At 37.5% G+C, this 21,116-nt stretch overlaps 2 protein-coding genes across 14 annotated transcripts in view; one reads left to right on the top strand and one right to left on the bottom strand.

Moving 5' to 3' along the window:
- Positions 1-15,873, bottom strand: part of SHOC2 (SHOC2 leucine rich repeat scaffold protein) — a 96,311-nt gene extending 80,438 nt beyond the window's left edge. Inside the window, exon 1 of one of the 2 annotated variants that reach the window (XM_032313885.1) lies at positions 15,769-15,873. The gene's annotated coding sequence lies outside the window, so the exon portion shown is untranslated. Of the gene's footprint in view, positions 1-15,058; positions 15,143-15,768 lie in introns of those variants that run through there. The other variant, XM_032313884.1, reaches the window with a different exon arrangement.
- BBIP1 (BBSome interacting protein 1) overlaps positions 15,287-21,116 on the top strand; it is a 44,306-nt gene continuing 38,476 nt past the window's right edge. For 2 of the 12 annotated variants that reach the window (XR_004278919.1, XM_032313896.1), the window contains exons 1-2: positions 15,464-15,622; positions 16,547-16,643. The gene's annotated coding sequence lies outside the window, so the exon portion shown is untranslated. Of the gene's footprint in view, positions 15,439-15,463; positions 15,667-15,884; positions 15,994-16,546; positions 16,644-21,116 lie in introns of those variants that run through there. The other 10 variants (XR_004278918.1, XM_032313893.1, XM_032313899.1 and 7 more) reach the window with 9 other exon arrangements.

Below are 21,116 nucleotides of genomic sequence, written 5' to 3'. Positions count from 1 at the left end.
TAAATAAATCGAATTATTTGAGAACCTAGGCAAAACATCAGTACCCAAAAAAATGGAGAGCAGAAGGACTCAATGTTAAAAACAGTACATCAATACCTATAAGAACTTCAAGGGAAAAAAGTATGACTCAAGAATATATATCCAGTCTAACAATATTCAGCAATAAAAGCAATAGTTAAATAGCACTGAGTATGAAAGAACTCAAGGAATACTGTTTCTATTAACTGCTCTTGGAAAAAAATACTAGTTGACAAAATTCAACTATCGAAAGGATAAAAAGAAAAACCATGAAAAAAGGACAAGATCTGAGCATAAAGGCCATTTAATTATTGGCCTTACACACAAAACTGGTACTGGCTTCCCAGAAAAGGAAACAATGCAGAAGAGGCTGCAGAGTGAAAGATGTGCTTTACACTTCTGTATCTTTTAGATTTTGTTCCTAAGCATGTAATCACTAGGTAAAAATTACTACTTAAATTTAAAAAATCTAAAGAATTTAAGTTCACTGAAACAGTGCTACTTTTCTGGTTAGTTCTCCGACTACTATGCCTGAGGTAAATTTACTCAGATCAGAGGTCCTAAATTACATTCTCAGAGACAAATATACTTCCCCAAAGCATCTGTAAGAGTTCAGATATTTAATGTTGCAATATAAAATACAAAAATTTATCTTTGGAGACAAGACTACAAAGACATTTGCAAAATAGTGTTCAGAGCAATGTGCACATGTATGTATGTGCACATACATAGCACGACACAGGAAATGACCTACATGTACATCAATAGTCTCAATAAAGTACAGTGCCACACAAGAGAATATCCTACAGACATTCAAAGTGACAGCATACAAGCATAATACAAATTTATGTATTAAACTGTCCATTTTGCGTTAAATGGTAAACAATATGGCTCTTTCCATATAAGAATACAGATCTACTTCATTTCTTTCCATTGCTCTGACTTATCATGCTATAACCATACCACAATTTACTTAATTATTCTCGTTATCAACTGACATTTAAATTGTTTACTTTCTTCATTTACTTTTTTAAATCAAAAAGATCTGAGAGTGAGCGCGCATGTATACACACACTAGAGGGTGGAGGGGCAGGGAGGCACAGAGAATTCCAAGGAGACTCCATGGTGAACGTAGAACCCAACACAGGGCTCAATCCCATAAGCCCAATATCATGAGCTGAGCCAAAATCAAAAGCTGGACACTTAACCGAGAGAGCCAATCAGGCACCCCTTCATTTATTTAAATTAAAAAATAAATATATACATACACACACACACACACACACACACATAGTTTTTGGCCAGTAAATAGTGTTTGTTGAGTGTAAGTCTTCACATATAGGAACTAATACTTCCGTAAGGCAGATTCCTGAAAGTGAAAGTATTTAGTCAAAACTAATATGTATTTTAAAGATTTGCAGGTAGTGCCAACTGGTCTCTCTGAAAGAGACTGCATCAATTTATACTCTCCCAATCTTGCCATTAGTTTCAATCTTTTTCATTTCCATCAACCTGATATATGAAAAATGATATATTTTAATCTACATTTTCTTGGTTAGTGAGGGCAAACAGATTTTTTAAAGATTTTTATTTATTTGAGAGAAAGAGAGAGTCAGCAAGCACAAGCAGAGGAGGAGTAAAAGGAAAGGCAGAAGCAGATTCCCTGGTGAGCAGGGAGCCCCAGGTGGGACTCAATCACATCCCTGCGACACTGGGAACATGACCCCAGCCAAAGGCAGACACTCAACCGCCAAACACTTTCATTCTTCCACTGTTTGTGGTTCTAACAAAACACAGACCATGGCTGCTACATATAACAAACATAGTTTTAATTTTTCATTTGACAGTATTTAATAATTGGGAACTTCACTACAATCTAGACCTTTACTTCTCATTGAAAATTTAAAAAGAACAAAGCAAAACAAAACCCCCCAAAACAAAAATACCTTGGAAAAAACTGGGCACCACTGGGCCAACATTTCTTAAAATCAACTGGCACTGACTGAACAGAAGTTGTGCCCTCCAACTTAACCTTAATGTATTCACTCATTTATGTTACCTGTCTGGTCTGCTACAGGAATTTAAGTTGAAGACCCCATTTCTATGGAGTTATTTGGTTATATACTAATTATCAAGATTCTTCATATGAAGAATATTTAATACCGTTTCTTACATATTATGCCATATAGATTTCTTCTCTGTGGATGGCTTTTGACTTAATTATAGCATTCATAAATATATATAAAATCTTAAAAGTCTACATTACCCATCAAATTGACAGTAATATTTATCCTAGATGTTTGTCACTTTTATCTCTTTTTAAAAAATGTATAAAATAAGCATTGATTCCTTTTATAACTAGGGAGGGGGGAGAACTATTTTCATTTGACACAAAAAATTCTAACAGTGATAGTTTGGTTACGTTGACTTTTAAACTGACAAAGGATAAAGCTAATTAAAAATTTATTTATAAAGAAAACCTGAAAGTGTACTACAAGAGGCGGTTAACATAATAATCAAAGTCTGTACGGATTATTTCATGATAGCACTTCAGATTTGAATTATAACATTTTTACAAAAGATATTCAAAAGTGCATGGACTGATCCGATTCACACTGAAATTATAAATTAAGTTTTTGGATACTGATACTTCAGGGAAACACGTTTGTTCTCCAGCTGGAAATATAAAAACTGTATTCTCGGTAGCTTGGTCAGTTTAAGGGTCCGACTCTTGATCTCAGCTCAGGTCTTGATCACAGGGTCCCAAGTTCAAGCCCCATGTTGGGCTCCATGCCCAAAAAAGCTGTATTTTCATTCAGATACTTTAATACATACTAAGTGTTATACACTGTGCAAGGTGCTAAGTAGGCAATAAAGCTTATAAACAAGTGAAAAAGGCAAGAACACAGTGTAGTAAGAGCTGCTGAGGCACAAAGAAAAGGAATTTAAACCAGTCTTGGAGAGAGAAATAAGGAAAGGCTTCTTAAAGATATACTACCTTAGGAGAAATCAACTAAGAAGGGTAAGAGGGGGGCAGGAATCCTGCAGTCACCCTGACTCTTCTCTCTTCGATTCTCATATCCTAACAATCACCACTCCTATCTATCCATCCTTCTAAAATTTCTCCTGACTCTCTTTCTTTATTCTCACAGTCACTACCCTGCTTCAGGGTGTACCAAATTCACTCCTCTAACAGCTTTGTAACTGGTCTCCTCACCACATCAACCCCACCAGCCAGCTCCTAACCTAATCACTACACTGTAATTACAGTGATCTGACAAATACTCATTCAGGCTACTGTCCAAATTAAGACACTTGGAGGAGAGTGGGTGGTCCCCACAAACCTAGCCCTCAGGATAAAATCCAAAGTTCTAACCAAGCCCTTTAATACCTGGCCCCCACTTACTTCTGCTACAACCCAAGTATTTCCCACAAGAACTTCTTTCAGATCCCCTACCAGGTCCTGCTATCTCCGTTGCCAGGAATTTACATAAGCTATTTCCTCCTGTCAGAAACATAGGTTCTTCACTAACTCTCATGTATTCTTCAGATCTCAGCTTAGAAGTCTGGAAAGACTTTTGTGATCACTCAAAAGCCTTTCTCAATACACCCTTCTGAGCTTGCTCCCACTTAAAATTGCCCTATCACAATATTTATCACACTGTACAAGCGCTAGGTTAGCTATCTTGACTCCCTCATTTAAAGTAATGGGAAAACAGGGAAACTTTTTGTCTTTTTCACAGTTGCGTTCTAGTATTTAGAAACATTACCTAGTATATACAGTAGTTATATTTACTAAAATAATTATAAATATCTGTTACCTTGGCTTTATCTACCCAACTAGACAGCAAGCAGGCACTTTACACAAAGAAGCAATTTTTACTCTACAAAGCACTCTGCAACTTCAAAGGTATTATGAACTTCTTATTAAGTACACAGTAAGTGTTCAGTAAACACCTGTTAAATGAACATAGTCGAACAATAGACAAAACCCTTGTTCCATGCATAGTTTCCCTAAATTCTACTTAAAAGTAACTCTAAGTCACTCTGATTTTGATATAAATACCTAAAAATGACAAGATTTCAATTGAAGTTTTTTTGTTTATAAAGATCTGAAATGCTCCTCACTTTTTAAAATAGTTTAAAGGACAAAAATTAACTGTTCTCCTCTCCAATTCACATAAAGCTATATATTTTTTATAGTTCAAGAGTTAAAAAGGAATCTTGAGAACTGGAAGACTAAAGATCAAAAAAGCATCCAAAAGTAACATGCCCAAAGGAATGTTGTTATTCATACAGAAATGGAAAAAATACATTCTTAAATAGCATGAATGAAGCTGCGATAAGGGTAGTTTTCATGGAGGATAAAAGAAATAACTGAAAAAATAAAATGCTCTATACTAGCCCATGTTAATAAGAATTATGTAAGAGTATGGAATTACAGAACCTTCAAATTTATTTAACCTTTTTCCCGTTTAGTGAGGAGGTAAGATGAATTGTTTAGACTGGCATGGAGACATAGGACTAATTTATTTTATATAGTAGCAAATATATAAAGAGTTTTTAGGGAAATCTACATTTCTTCTATGGAAAAGCCTAAGATTATGAAATTTTGATTCTGGGCAAAGTTTTGAGTGAAGAACTATAAATTCCTGTTTACCCAACCCACAATATAAGCCATGACTGGGAATACACCTCTCCTGGACAACACTTCAATTCACCGTCTATAAAAATCGCAAGATTCTACAGCAAAGCCTCAAAATAAAAGGCAGGGGTGGGGTAACAGGGATTTAAATATCTCAGTGGACCTAAGATACAACAGTAAACATCAAGTATCTTGGCCAAACATTCTCTTAAAAGCTCTTATGCCACCCAAACAACTCTCCTAAAGACTGACCTGTGAATGTTTGCTTTAACTGCCCTTTTTGCCAAAGAACTCAAAACATGTCACACACACCTTAAGTATTCTCCAAACACAGGTTACATTTCATTTACCACGTGCAAACGGGCAATAAAGAAAAAAGCTGACTACCTAATTATCAGTGAAAAGCAAAAAGAGAAAATGTAATTGCTATCTTAATTTATATGCACTAAGATGACTACTGCATTCAATCAAGTGTTTTCAACCTAAAAAAAAAAAATGTTTTTCAGCATTTTTAAGCTAAACAAGTTAACTTTCTCTAACTGCTTCATTTTTATAAGTATAAACTCACATTCCTTCACTAGTTCTCAACTGATTATAAATCCTTTCCATTATGCACTCTATAAATTATTTATCAGAAACTGTCAGAAAAAATGTAAACAAAAATAAATGTATTACACAAAGCAAGATTAGAGGATGTGTGGTCTCAAGGTATCTTACATTTAAGAATCAGTATTTGGCAAGTTGCCACTGTTATAGAGCCTATTTATGCCTGGCTGGCTCAGTTGGCAGAGCACTTGACTTCATCTCGGGGTCTTGAGTTCAAGCCCCATATTTGGTGTGGAGCCTACTTTAAAAAAGAGAGCAAACAGACTTTCGCACATTTATACAGACAATTTTTGTGACTATTCAGATGACGACCCTATGCTCAACTAATTATTTTATTTATCTACTTACCCTGTCAGTTAATTAGGATTTACAGAATGCATTTTGGGCTTTAAAAGATATAATCTCATTATCTCTGTATTATGTTTTTTTAAATACCCCAAAACAAAAATATTCCCCAAACAAGATCAAAAGAAATATACTGAGCAGCCAAGCCCAACTTAAGGTTAAAAAGGAATTTCTCCCATCAAAATACTGAACTCAAAATATTGAAAGGCAGCTCTTGCTTACATTTTTTGAATATACAAAAAAGGAAATTATTTTTGAAGTTAACACATTAACACATTAAACCCAACCAGTCCCCAACTAGTATGTACTATATTGTGACTATAATCCCAAAATGATTCTCACATAGCTTACAGAAATTTTGACACAAAAAAAATTCTGATACCACAAAGATGTAAATCATTTAGTAATTTGCAGGTAGCAAGTGATAGGATATTTAAATCATGCCAGGAAGAAAAAACACATTATTTGGCAATACTTAATTTTGCTCTTGGAAGCAATGCAAATATTATCACATTGTAAGTTATAAAAACTGGATAATGATAGAGACAGGAAAGAGATGAGTTAACAAATTATTTTAGCACATGACTCTACCACTTTTGGATTATCAATTTTTAAAGAATCTGAATATAATCAAATATAGCAAAACCTGAATTTTATTAATTTCAACTTTCTTTGATGAAACAAAAATCTTTGAGATCTTGCCACAGGATCATTATTATTTTATCAATTATCATTAAATGCACACACACACGAAAATGTCAGGTATAATTGTGTTCCAGCAGAGAAAGGACCAGATAAATTCCTTGTTTTTTTTTTTTAAGATTTTATTTGAGAGAGAGAGCCAGCGCGAGCAAGCAGGGGGAGCAGCAAGCAGGGGAGAAGCAGGCTCCCCACTGAGCAAAGAGCCCAATGCCAGGCTGGATCCCAGGCCCAAGGAAGACTGGAGCCAAAGGCAGCCACTTAACCGAATGCACAACCCAGGCACCCCAATTCTTTATATTTTTATATACAACTAGTTTGCATTAAGGCATTACTCACAGAGCTAACTCAACAAGAATTACATAGCCAACTTTTAAAGCATATTCTTTCCTTTTTTGGATCATAAAAATCTTTAAACTGAAACATTTAACTAAATATCCATCTGCATGCATGCAAATCAACTCAATCCCTTTAATTAATAAAATAAGATGACAAAGCTATGTTTTATCGAATGCCTTTACAAACATACTTTCCTGAACAATGAGTATGAACTAGATTTCATTCTTCATAGTTAGTAGCTTAATCAGTTTCAGTATCTGGTTCTCATAGGCTGACATAATGCTGCAATGTTTCCGTTGCACAACATTCTGGGGGAAATGTCTAGAATTATTTCCACTGAAATTTTTAAGTCCTGTACACAAGCATCATGGAAATGTTTAAATCAGAGCTATCAAACTTCTTAAATAAGAATTCTAATTAAATTCTTAAATAAGAATTCTAATTAAATTCTTAAAAATTTCGTTTTCTCACAAATAGTGACTCTATTTTTTAAAAGTCATTTTTCTCAAGCTCCGCCCCCCAATTCTTGCTTTTTCCTGCCTTATTTGCAACCTAAAATATCCACCTGAAGTGTGTCATTCACTCACTAATCATTATATTTGATCACCTTTTAGCTTCTAACTACTCAACAGAAAACCTGACAATCTCACATGTTTTGGGGACTTCAATACACTTTGTTCTTGTCCCAAATACTCATGTTCTGTGTGTACTACTATAAGCTATTATATAACAGGGGGTGGGAAAAATTAAAAAATACTGCAGCACTACAAGCCATTTAGCATGCTGAGTTCCCACAGTTGCTTAGTGGGTGTTCTGAAACTAGGCCATATTTCTAGTATTAAGAATTTCAAATCACTACTTCCAAAGTACAGAAATAAATGTCTTCAAGATTAAATCATAAAACCTTACTATTTTAAGCTGCCTAGTATATAAGTATCCTATTTCTATGAGTTTAATATGGTATTTAACACACGGTAGGTAAACCAGTATTTGTTTTAGCAACAATAAATAACCAGCTTTTCTACCCATAGTTACAGAATCATAGACTTCAACAGATTACATTATTAAGATAACATGCAAGTTTATCTGAATAAGAACTAAAGCCCTTAGGTGAAATTTTGAATTCCTTACCCCAAAGGATATATAAACAAAATTGGAATTAAATATAATCTCTTTCAGGTCACTCAATCTGTTAGACTCCACATGCTTATAACAAAGAAGTAATTACAACCCCCCATCTAATTTTTCCAGTCCCGGTTACCAAGAAATACCAAAAAAACAAAGCTTACTCTTTTTAAAAGAATGAAAGATGCAGAAATACTTAGGTCATTTTGTCATATCATTGCAACAGGTATGTTTTTATTCAAAACTAACAAGGAAAAACACGTTACTCAATTTTACATATTTCATAGCTAAGGAAGGAAAGAAACAACATGGTAGGTATAAAATCCACATCTACAAACTGTAAAGTACTTATACTGCAGTGATTCAGTACTTTCAGATAATTATTTGCTTTACCTTAATTTTAATCAGTACTTATGGTGCCTACTATGTCTCACCTCATTAAGCAAATCTAATAAAAAATTTTGACATTGTAATTTTTTTAAAAGATTTATTTATTTATTTGAGAGAAATAGAGATCACAAATAGGCAGAGAGGCTGGCAGAGAGAGAGAGAGGAGGAAGCAGGCTCCCTGCCAAGGAGAGAGCCCAAAACGGGGCTCGATCCTAAGACCCTGAGATCATGACCTGAGCCAAAGGCAGAGGCTTAACCCACTGAGCCACCCAGGCGCCCGACATTGTAATTTTTTAATTGCATCATTTTAGATAAAAACCTCTCCCAAATACAACACATGGGCCTGTGTAATCTTGAACAAAACTCACTAACAGCAGTTAATCACTTCTTCATGATCTTCTATCAGCATTACTGTTATACTCTTCTATATGTAAAACAAATGGTGCTTTGAAAGATTCTATTTTTATTTTATGTTCAGATTCTATGTTTGTTTTGTTTATATTAAGCTGCCTTAAACACCCATTTTTAAAAAAATGTTCTGTATCTGATTTTTAAGTGTCCCCCTTCCCCCGCCCATGTTCAACTCTCTTATGACCTCTAGGAGATATCTCAGTCCTTTTTACATTTGGTTACTAAACTTTTTAAAATTGTACATTATGAAGGGGAAAAAAAAGCCTTCAATTAAGACCTGAGGGGGTGTAAAGGCAGAAAATATGTTTAAGACCAAAAGCACTATGACATCTCTTTGTCCTTTTCGGTGGTCTGTTTGTTTTGGGGCTCAAGACTACTAATTTTAGTAATTTTTTTTATTAGGACCCTACAGTCTAGGCATTAGATACTGGAGAAATGGTAGTAAAGACAGACAGACATACTTGATGCCATCATGAAACTTACAATCTAGCAAAAGAGACAGACATTAAAAACATCATTATGAAAATAATCAAAAAGAGTAAGTGCAGGTGCCAAAGAACCTTAGAACAAGAGAATCTAAGGATCAAAGAAGGCCTCCCAGAGGACGTCATACAGAGGCCAGAGGGTGACTGGGTTAGCAGCCAGGTGAGAATGCACGGGCTTGTATCTATCCAAGGAGATGAAACCAGAAAGCTTTAGTTTCCTAATAAATAACCTTGAAATAAATGAGGTGACATATAATTTATAATGTAGGGGCACCTGGATGGCTCAGTTGGTTAAGCATCTGACTCTTCATTTCAGCTCAGGCCATAATCTCTTGGGACTGTGGGATCAAGCTTGGTATCAGGCTCCTCCCTCAGCTGGGAGTCTGCTCAGAAAGATTTTCTCCCTCTGCCCTTCCCCACCCCACCCTGGCTTGCTCTTGCTCACTCTCACTTTCAAAATAATTAAATAAAACTTTTTTTTAATATATAATGTAATTGCTAAATGGTGAAAATTTTAAAAAGGAATTTGAGTTTTATAACAAAAATAAATGGAAGGATCAAAAGCAACAATAAAAAGCAATATGAGAATCTTTTAAAATGAGAAACCATGGCACTTTGAGGGAACAAAGTTTGGAATGGCAAAAAATTGGCCTCTATGGAGTATCAAATCATACTATATGGAAAATCACTTAATATTCAAATTTAGAGAACTTTTAAATCATGTAAGCCACACACAGACTTCTACCAGATTATAACTGCTGCTGATATACCCAAAGGAAAGAGTGGCACTTTGAAGCAAGTATGAAAACAGGTGGTTTTAATGCTCCCAGAAGAGTGAATCTTATTTTTTTTAATTTATTTTTAGTAATCTCTACACCCAAGGAGGGGGTCAAACTCATGACCCTTAGATCAAGAGTGGCACGCTCTTTCAAATGAGCCAGCAGGTGCCCCAAGAAGAGTTAGTTTTAAATGTTTGTACAGTAAACACCACTGAGTTCTAAAGAGATTCATAAATGTTACTCTTAACATGATGCATCAATGTTGAGAAAAAGATATTTAAACGTGACTGAAAAATAATTATCAAAGGTCTAAACCTAGGGATTATTCCACAACAGGCTGATAAGTTCTTTTTGTATTTAATTAAAATATTAACGAAAAATATACTTAGTTAAAAGATTTAAAATCTCCAACATTCATGCAGATCCACAATCCAAGGCCCAAATTAAACACAAGAAATAACAATCTCTAAAAATATATGCTTTCATGAATCCCTACTAAAATACTAAATCATACATAGAATCCAAATTGCTATTCACCTGCAATTCTCCAAATGGAGCTTAAGTTCTATGCTTTTTCTGTCCACTCTACCCTACTTACCCCTCAAGAGTTAATTCATGTCCTATTCTCCAGCAAGCACTGCTGGTTATATATACAATCTGTGTCTTAACCCATCTGAGTTCTTCAACACATACTGACACTGCTATCAAAGCACTTGTCAACATTGTAAAACAATTTACTATTGACTTGCACAGTTCATGCAACAAACTATGAACTTTCTGAAAGCAGAAAACATAATGTTATCTATGTATCTTAGAGTCTGGGACATGCATGGCACTTAGTAGAAGGTCGATAACATTATGAATATGAAATTATAGTTAATAAGAAATATATACAAAACAAAATTTTAAACTTAAGGACTATTTACAGAACTGACAGTTTTGAAAGCAGGAAGAAGTGTTGTACAACACAAAACTGGAAACTGAGAAAGGGCAAATTTAACTGATTAATATCTAAAACTTGGAGTTAATTTCATTGTCAGAACAAGTAATTTCTTGTCTGCCAAGACATCAGAATTTCCAAGACATTAGAAAAAACAAAAAAGAGTTCTCTTTATCAACTCTGAAATTACTTAATTAAAACTGTACAATTTACAAACAGTATTTGAGGGCAAATAAAGTACTTAACTTTTAAGTGTTCACAACGCTATAAAACTTAGAAGATATACAAGTCAAAATACTTCATAATTCATAAAGTCTTTCAAGTTCATTTCATATAGGGACCAATTATACCCACTTTTAAGGTCTCCTTTAATGTTTTAGCTTCAAGCAGTATGTTCATTCTTTCCAATAAAAGAACCCTTACCTTTTACAGCATGCACTACTTTTTGCAATCAGTTCTGATCTTTAGAGAAGTTGGAATGAGATATATAGTGTGAAATCTAATTAGTTCTTTTAAATCTTGATAATGGAACTTCATACTTTCTCAGAAAGCACATATGTTACCAACATCTCAAAAGCTAAAGAGCCTTTTGTAATTAGAAAATTCTTTTCATCTATTACAACTTTGTTTTGCAGAATTAAAGATGCTGTGCTAAAAAGATGGGAATCAGGAGAAAGTACCAAAGAATGAGCATTAGTTTACCTCAAAAATAATGCAATTACCTATTTTAGAACATAAATCAGTTTTTCCAACTCATCCTTGTTTCTTTCAACCTTCACTGACTGCAATTACATTTCAGAACACTCTATATAAAGTTCAAGCATTCCATAGGTCACCTTGTGACTTAGAAATTTTTCAGATCTTAAAAGTCAGTGTAAACAGAGCTAGGAAAATACAAAATTTTATCTAGTATAATGACAGAGAAAATATTTTCAGGAAGATTTACATCGCCTAACTTTGATGTGGTATAACTAGCAGACAAAACAAAATTCAAAATTCAAAAAACAAAATTTTTATAATTCAGCCTATGGAAGATTTAGCCTTAAATTATAATATGCCAATACAGAATATAAAATGCATGAAGCAAAGTCTAACAATAAGCAAAAAAACAACCAATTTAATATCTGCAGTTTCTCAAGTACATGAAAGTACTTAAAATAACACTCTGCTGTGAAATTACAGCTAATTTCTAATTTATGTACAACAAAATATTTACCAATTCCCTACTAGTCTTATTAGGAAATGTCAAAGTGTTTATTCTATATCTAAATTTCCTCTCCTAACGGAAGTGATATTTTATAAAGTAATTCAAAACACTTCCACCAAGGCCAAAACATAAACCTCAAAACTCACTGTAGGATTTATGGGACAATCTGTTTGGTTTTACTGTGTTTTGTTGTGGGGGGAGGCGAGGTACTTTGTTTTGTTTTTTTTATTATAAACACAGATTTTATGTTTTCATACATGAATGATACGTAAATGATACATGAATAATATAGTAAACTGAATTCTAAAGATATATTCTTTCGACCTCCAAAAAATTACTCATCTTTCTATCTACACAGAGAAGTTAAGGTATATTTTTAATCAATAATACAACAGTTTATTTTTATATTTAAATATCTCACTAGGAAATAAATCTAAAAATTAAATTGTTTAAAGCACACAAGTCTTACTGAAATATTAAATTACACAACATATATTGATAATCCAGCATATTTTCAAAACAAATAGGACTGCCTGGATAACAAAGAAATTCAGTATTATTTACCTTTCCCCTACATGGGTAAGGCATGTCAAAAAATATACCAGCAGAGGGGGCGCCTGGCTGGCTCAGTCAGAAGAGCATGCAACTCTTGATCTTGGAGTTTTGAGTTCAAGCCCCATGCTGGGTACAGAGATTACTTTAAAAAATCAAATTAAATTAAATTAAACACACACACGCACACACACATCCCCCAGCAACTATTCAGAAGGCATCTTTGGAAGATCCTACACAGAATTCTAGTTTATGACTCTCTAATATGGGACAAGCCCTGTCCCAAGTTATTAAAGAAACAGTAATACTTTAAACGCACAATTCCGTCAATATAACACAAGAATTTATAATTTTGAAGTACTTTTTGTTTCAAATTTCTGACTGGTCTGTAATTCCCAAGTTGTTGCACATGTCTGCTACAATTATCAAAACACAGCTCTCATCGACTTTCTGAATATGGTAGTTTAAAAACTTTTTAAAAATCTAGCTGCAAGCTATTAATGTATCTCTTAATATCACTCTTATTCCCAACAACTTTTAACAAGAGAAAAACACTTGAAAACTGTATTAACAATGAGAGATTAATAAGCAAATGCCAACCTTAGAGTAATGTGTTGTTTCTTCAAAAACTAAACAAACACCCTAAGAAAAAGTAGTCATCTTAGACAGGCTAGGTCCACCTCTCCAAACTCTGTGGCATTTCAAGAATATAGTGTTAGGTTAGGTTTGTATTATACTTAAGCCATTTGAAAGTTACAAACCTTAAGGCCTTTACTTGTCTAAGATCTATTTTTCAAATGTATATTCATAATTAAATAAAAGCTTCAGTGTACCTTATGTCAAATAGGTAGTTAGAAGATTTGTTATATTCAATCTAAATTCCACAGGTAGGGAATGGTTTTATTTTATATATATATATATATATATATATATATATATATATAGAGACACACACACATATGATATATATGTAATTTCTAAAAATTCTTGTCACTGTCACACAGAAAGTCTTCAGCACTTGACATATTCAAAATATAAATGTATGAATGTTACAGACTGTACCCAATAGCTAAGTTTCTTCAAATACATATTAACAGTTTTAAGAGCTATGGCATGGAAGGGCCAGGGTAGAAATCAGTACACTAATAAACTGAGGTCTTTAAATTAAGATAATTTTTCAGCGTTAATGCTACATTTAAATACAAAAATATTTGGTTACACAAGTATACCCTAGGATTCTGAAAAACAAAACCTTTAAGTTTTAGATACAGTAATCCCTCTCGGTAGATACCAGAAGCTGACATTTATGAAGAAGTATACAAAATTGCACAGATGAAAGCTATAAACTGAAGCAAATACTATACAGTACATATCTACAACCCAATTTTGCTTCAGCATCCCCAGAGACTTAAAAAATATTTCTTTGGGTAGGTTGCAAAACATTGCTTCCTCTTTTATTCTCATCACCCCCATTATGATAAAGCGACAGACAAGAAAATCAAATCACCAACTGTAAGGGCTGAAAGCTTCGAAACACATAAAAAAGCATCTTCTTTCCAACTCCCGAATCGGTATTCATTCCACCTGTTTGTAAATCCATACAGACACAATAACACAATACCTCTGCTGATTTAAAAACGGAGGGGGGGGAGGGGGCAATTAAGGGTTTGAAGTCATTCTTCTACCTAGGCTGGGGCGGGGGAGGGGGATGGTACAAAACAATGGATACTGAGGGGCTGGGGGAAAATCGCTTGCTCCCGAAGCCTCCAGCGTTAAAAGCTTGGGGGGTGGATGGGGGGCGGGGGGAGGAGGGGAGGAGATAGAGTACTTTTCCTCTATTCCTAAAAGCTACCGCGGAAACAGGCTGCCACCAAGCAAGTCCAACAGGGCGGTCCTGGATGCCCACAACTCGCCTCACCAGGCAACAGACCCAAAGCCAACTCGCCACTCTCCACCGAAACGACAGGAGGGGAGAGAGTGGCGGGCTTTGGGGAAGGGCAAGGAAATACCCCACCCCGCACCACTAGCACTGCGCCAAGGCCCCGGCCAACGATTTACACGCCTCCCGGACGCCCACGGGGCGCCCCGCAGCCTGAGCCAGGTGCCCCCGAGGGCAGAGCGGAGCAGGGCCATCCACCCGGCGCCCCTGGCCCGCGCCCTCTCCCCGACTCGCCCCCGCCCACGAACTGCCCCGGCCGCCCGCCGCCACCGCAGGCCCGGCCCCGGCCGCTGTCAGAGCCGCCCGGCTCACTCTCGGAGACCGACTGCGGGCCCCGCACGAGAGCCGGCTCCGAGGGCCGGGCCCTCCCTGCGACAGGACCCAGGAAAGAGGCGGCGGCGGCGGCGCCTCCCAGGGCCCCAGCCCCTCGGGCCTCGCCCCGGCCCGGCTGGCTCTATCCCCTCAGGGCGCGCGGGGCCTCCCCCAATCGACAGCCAGCTGGACCGCCCGACGGGTAGGAACGAAAGCAGGAAGAACCGACCAACCACCACCCTCCCACCTCAGCGGCCCGGGGTTACCGTCAGGAGCCCCAACTCCGCCATCCTCCTCGCTCGCCCTCCTTCCTCCTCCTCCTTAGAAGCGACGCTGCCCAACCGCCGCCCCCCGCCCGCCCCTCCCCCACTTGCCCCGCCCCGCCCCGCCCGCCCCTCCACACACTCTCACTCCTACGGCCCCGCCCCACCCCTCCGACTCAGGCCCGTCACTCGCCGGAGAAGAAAAACAGGCGGAGCCAAGCATACTGACGCTGCCCAATCAGAGTGAGGCGCTGGCGCCAAAGACGCTGCCCAATCAGAGTGAGACATTGGAGCCAGCTTCCCTCGCTCCGCCCTTTTCCTCTACACGGCTGCTCTACGCCCTCTCCCGCCCACTGGACGCCGCAGGCAAGCGGAGCCACAGAGTAAGCCTCCAACAGGGTAGAGTGACAACTTGCAATCGGAAGTTACTGTTGAAGCCAAAGCAGCCATAACTGATAATGGCAGGGAGTTTCCTGGCCTCCCGTCTCCAGTGTGACGTAGTTTTCCCTTCGCCCAAATCACACCGTTGCCCTGGGCAACAGTCGAGCCGTCTGGGAAGATAAATCTGTAAGTAGGCCCGGTAAAGGACCAAAGGTGACCAGACATCCCAGGTTAGACAACTTAATTCATATTTAGAACTACCTGCCCGGGATGGGGAAGAGGAAGGAGCAGGTTTCCTGACCCTTATTTTGCTGGGACGTCTGGTCACTTACCTAGGTGGACAAAAGGTTAGGGTTCCGAAAATCCCTGTCCTGCCCGGAAGTTGCATTTGGCACTTCTGAATGGGGTCACGGCGGAAGGGTGGGAATAGCCAGAGACCCCAGCATCACCGGGAGTGCCCATTCCAGCTGGAGTCGCAAAGTGAGATGTGGGTCCGTCTGCCTTGTCCGGTGAGGCAGCCCACAGCTAGACGGCCGGTAGGAGACGGAGAGCGAGGGGTGAGCCGGGCTCACAGCCGCTTCCGCTGGAAGAAGGTTTTCTTTCCGGGCTGGCCTGCCCGCCCTACCCCCGCCCCTCTGAGATTCCCTGTGGGGCGAGGCCGCTCCATCTGTCCCTCGCGCCCCGGGGCAGCCAGCCCGGTAGGGAGGGGACTTAGGCGCGCACCGCAGGGCAGTCCAGCAAGATGGAGCTCCTGACCTCAGCCCCTTAAGTTCCTATTAAGTGCTTGCACCCTGATCTTTGGAGGACAGAGAATTCTGGAGCTTGAGGAAATCGTTTTGCATTACCGCCTAGAAAGGAAGGAGGTGGTTGCAGCGGCAACACTTCTAAGTCCTACTTCCCCGCCTCTTGTCTTAACATTACGTTATTCCTTTTGTTTCTCCTCCTTTGGGGGCTTAAAACCAATGACTGCGGTGCTGGGTGAAGCTCTACCGTCCTAATCCTCCACGCCTACGTTGTATTAAATAACTTAATGCTTGTGAATATTCATAAAAATACCGTAAGTCTTTTATATGGTTCTTTTCAAGAGTTGTTACACTTTATCTCATGTAGTTCCTTCTGTAGGCTTGAGTCAAGAACTGTAAGTCATCTTGGTCATACTGGGTTGGATGCCTAACGTTGCCAGAAAAAAGACCAGGAGAACTTTCAGGTAAATTGAAAATTGTATTTACCCAGCCAGTCAACAAGGGTGCAAACCTAACTTCTTTACTTAATTTCTTTCTACTTCCATACTACTCATGCTGTAGCCAAAATGAACTATTCTTGTTTCTTCCAAGATTAATCATTGAAGCACTAACCTTTCATGACTCTTGTTTCCATGTCCTAGTTATCCTTGGAGATGTGTTTCCAGATTCTCTCCAACAGGAAGTAATTTCCTCTGTGCTTACTTAGCACTTTTTGTACTTCTTTTATGACAACCACTATTTTATATAACAGCTGCTTTTATGTTCTTAGCTTTACTATGTTTACATCTAAATAGAATGGTTTGCCTATTAGATGGATCTATTCTCCCTATCATGTTATTCTGCTCTTGATATTATTTTGGTAAATACTTCCTAAAAAACTGAATATATTTGGTGTTTCCCAGGTGCCTGAGACATTGCCAGCTTCAGTTGATTAAATTCAGTGTAGTTCTTGTTACTCAACCTTTTCTTAGATTTCCCCTCTGAAGTCTTTCCAACATGATTTCTTCCCTCAATAAAAAAAAAAATCATACATAAAAAAGTCAAAATAATACAAAAAAATTCATATACCCTTCACCTAGATCCAGCAGTTAACATTTTGTCATATTTATTTCATCCCTTTTCCTGCCTTTTTCATTGTCATTAAACTATTCGGTAACAGGTTAGACACTTATTAAGCAAACACCCCTAAAATTTCCAAAATGTATTCACCAAGAATTATAAACTTCTCCTGCAAAACATAGTATCATTATCACAACTAAAGAAATTACTAATTCTGTGTTATTTAAAATCTAGTCTGAAGGTGTATTCTCTCATTTGACCCAAGATTATCTTTTATACCTTTTCCCCTGCTGCTCCAACAAAATTTAGGATCCAGTCAATGTTTATGTTATTGTCATTTTAAAGAGTTCAGGCCAGAAGTATTTTCAGTGTTTCCTTTTTTCTTATTCCTTATAAGTCTTAATGTATTTTGCAAGAATATTCACAGCATTCATACTTAGCCAATCATGATTACGTCATCTCAAAAATAACTATAACTACCATTGTCATGTGTTGTTAGTTAAATCCATCCCACTTCTCTGCACACACAGCCTTCTGTGGTATCCTACAACGGAGAGTTTAATATTTAATCCTCCCGTCTGTGGAGAGTAAGTGCTAGTGTCCTGGACTGATTGTAAAGTGTTGCTGCTACTTCGCCAGCACTTGGAGCTGATGTGATATAATCTGCAACAGTGTACTGATGTCAGCACAGTTTCAGGAGTGTCAACTCCTGGCACCCTGAGGACTGTTGATGAAAGATGTGTGGGCCCTGCAATTCAAATACAGATGAATCTTGATGTTATCAAAGCAGATACCAAGGCAACTGCTGGCCATCTGGTATTTTGTGTGAGTAGGATGTGTCATTTTCTATTAACTTAATAGTAGTGTCTGCTGGTGAAGTATACCAGAACCGGTGGCATCATCCAAATTCATCCAAGAAGAACAGTTCCTGTTCTTAGGCCTAGGCACAGTTCAGAAGCTAGACACTGCACATTTTATTCACATGAGTCTAAATTAATTAGCCAAATTGAACATGTTGCAACATTTTTCTGCTAGCAGATGCCAGATAGCAAAACAGAATAGAACTACTATAGTTTCTAGCCACATGACATATGATGCTATTTGGCATCTCCAGATGAATATTATCGGTCCAAATTAAGCTCAGCTAGCATGTGGGCAGCCACTTGAGTGAGAATGAACATTACTACTTTATGTCTGCTGAAAAACACTTTCTTTTTAGGCCCCCTCTTTCACCTTTTCTTCATGTTAGTTTGCATTCAGAAATCTAATACACATTTGAAAATTCACCTGTCAATCATAAGTCTTGAATAAAACAAATAAAATGTTTCATATTTTTCCTACCATTCCTGCCACCCCCATCCACAACCTGTAATAGGCAGATTGAATTTACTTAAAAGGATCTAAATTAGTAAATACTCACCAAAAAATATCCTTTGTTGTTCTTTACATAAACAGATTGCTTCTGGTACCTCCCTTAGTTCTCAAAGATTGTATTTTTGTTTCTTAATACCTATTAATGATAAAATAGGGCATTTGGCATTTGGTGTGTTATAGTGGTTCTGTATTCTACTTACGTCTTGAAGTCAAGGGTCTTTAGCAGTGGGAATAGTAGGGGAAAAGGAGCAATAGGCAGTAAAGGGGACTACACAACTCCCCATGTTCATCTAAATGGGACATTACTTCCCACCTCTAGTCAGATTTTGCCATGCAAGAATATGGGCCCAGTGTTGCCAGATCTGTCAAGAGGAGCAAATTTGGACTTTATGTGAAACCTTCCCATTTTAAAACATTGGTTCAAATACTTTTTAAACATTTAGCAAGCCAGCAAAACTTTAGCTGCATAGGACGAAGGGCCAGAAGTTTATCACCTGTGTTTCTTATGTGAAAATAGCATTGATACTTAGATTAGAATCTGAAGATGCGTTTTTTGCCCCCCAGAATGTGTTTTTTGCAATATTTCAGGTGCATTTATTTTTCTAGGTTAGGCAACAAGCCATTTGTCACCTCCATCAAAAATTCAAAATAGATTCTTATGTACACTAAGCTTCCATTCCCTCAATTAGAATTTTAAACATCTTTACTCTTTACCACCAGCTTAAAAACTTATCTACATTTTCTCAGGCTTGAATTATATTGTGAAATAGATTTGCTTTATCATATTTTCTTAGAAATATATTTAAGAGGGTTAGTCAAACATCCAACTCTTGATTCAGCTGCACTTGTGAGATTGAGCCCCCACATCAGTCCCCACACTCAGAGAGGAGTCTGCTTAAGACTCTCTTCTGCAGGGGCGCCTGGGTGGCTCAGTCAGTTAAGCATCTGCCTTCAGGTCATAATCCCAGAGTCCTGGGATCGAGCCCCATGTTGGGCTCTCCGCTCAGTGGAAGCCTGCTGCTCCCCCTGCTTGTACTCTCACTCTCTAATAAATAAATAAAATCTTAAAAACAAAAAAAAAGATTACCTTCTCCTTCTGCCCCTCCCTACCTCCATGCATGTGTGTGCACTCCCTCTCTTTCAAATAAATAAATATTTTAAAAGCGTATTTTTCAAGAGCACAGTTTGGCAGCACATGCTTTTTAAAAGTAAATAAATGTGACAGGTTTTTAAAAGAAAACATCTTTCAATAGCTCGTGCTATCTTACAGGTACTATAATGTTGATAAGGAGTCAAAGAATTTTTAGAGCCAAAGGTACTTAATGGGAAATCTAGAACAGTCTGTCATATCCTTATTTTATTTTTTTAAAGATTTTATTTATTTATTTCACACAGAGAGATAACAAGTAGGCAAAGAAGCAGGCAGAGGGGGAGGGGAAGCAGACCCCCCTGCTGAGCATAGAGCTAGATGTGGGGCTTGATCCCAAGATCCTGGGATTACGACTTGAGCCAAAGGCAGAGGCTTAACCCACTGAGCCACCCAGGAGCCCGTCATATCCTTATTTTATAGTGATACGAAAATTAAACCTGGAATAATAAATGTCACACTATATTTCTAAGCATTTTTACATCTACTTTTTACTTGAAACTTGCAATCCAGGACAGATTACAAAACGTTCTTTTTATGAGAAAATCAAACCTGGGATTGGTTAAGAATTGTATTCAGGGTCATGCTAGCTAGCAATAGAGCTAGAGTACAGCCCTGTATCCCATTTCAAGTATTATGTGAAATAGATGAATCCAAAAAGAAAAAGAAAAAAAAAACCCTCCAATACAAGTTTCTCTTTTAAATCATACATTAGATTTTACTATCACAGCTTGTTTAAAATACTTGGAATCTTAGAATACTCTGAAGCATTCAATTTCAAATTTTAAAAATGGAGTTTTGTACAATTAGAATAAGCTGATAAGTTTAATATAAATTGGGGTGCCTGGGTGACTCAGTTGGTTAAGCAACTGCTTTCGGCTCAGGTCATGATTTCAGGGTCCTAGGATAGAGTACCACATTGGGTTTGCTTCTCCACGGGGAATCTACTTCTCCCTCTGCCCTCCACTCCACTTGTGTGTGCTTGCTTTCTCAATCTCACTCTGCTCTCTCTCCCTAAAATAAATACATAAAATCTCTCTCTTTTTTTTTTTTTTAAGTTTAAGATAAATTAGTGGAGGGGAAAAAGAATTATGGTCAAGAGCTAATAGCAAATTAGGAGTGGTAGGCACATATGGAAGATAACCACACTGACCCACAAAATGGCTCCGTGGGGCTCCTAACAAAGATCAAATACTGGATTAAGACTTTAGTATGACCTAGGAGGACAGTTTTAAAAACATCCAAATCCTGTCCCAAACATTTTTAGAAACAAAGACTTGGCATTGACATTCACAGTATGTTTCATTTTGATGCTTTTTTTTTTAATTTGTATTTTTATAAGTAATCTCTATACTCA

This window comes from Mustela erminea, chromosome 14, assembly GCF_009829155.1.
Source record: "Mustela erminea isolate mMusErm1 chromosome 14, mMusErm1.Pri, whole genome shotgun sequence".
Lineage (NCBI taxonomy): Eukaryota > Metazoa > Chordata > Mammalia > Carnivora > Mustelidae > Mustela > Mustela erminea.
This window is presented reverse-complemented; position numbering and strand designations above follow the sequence as displayed.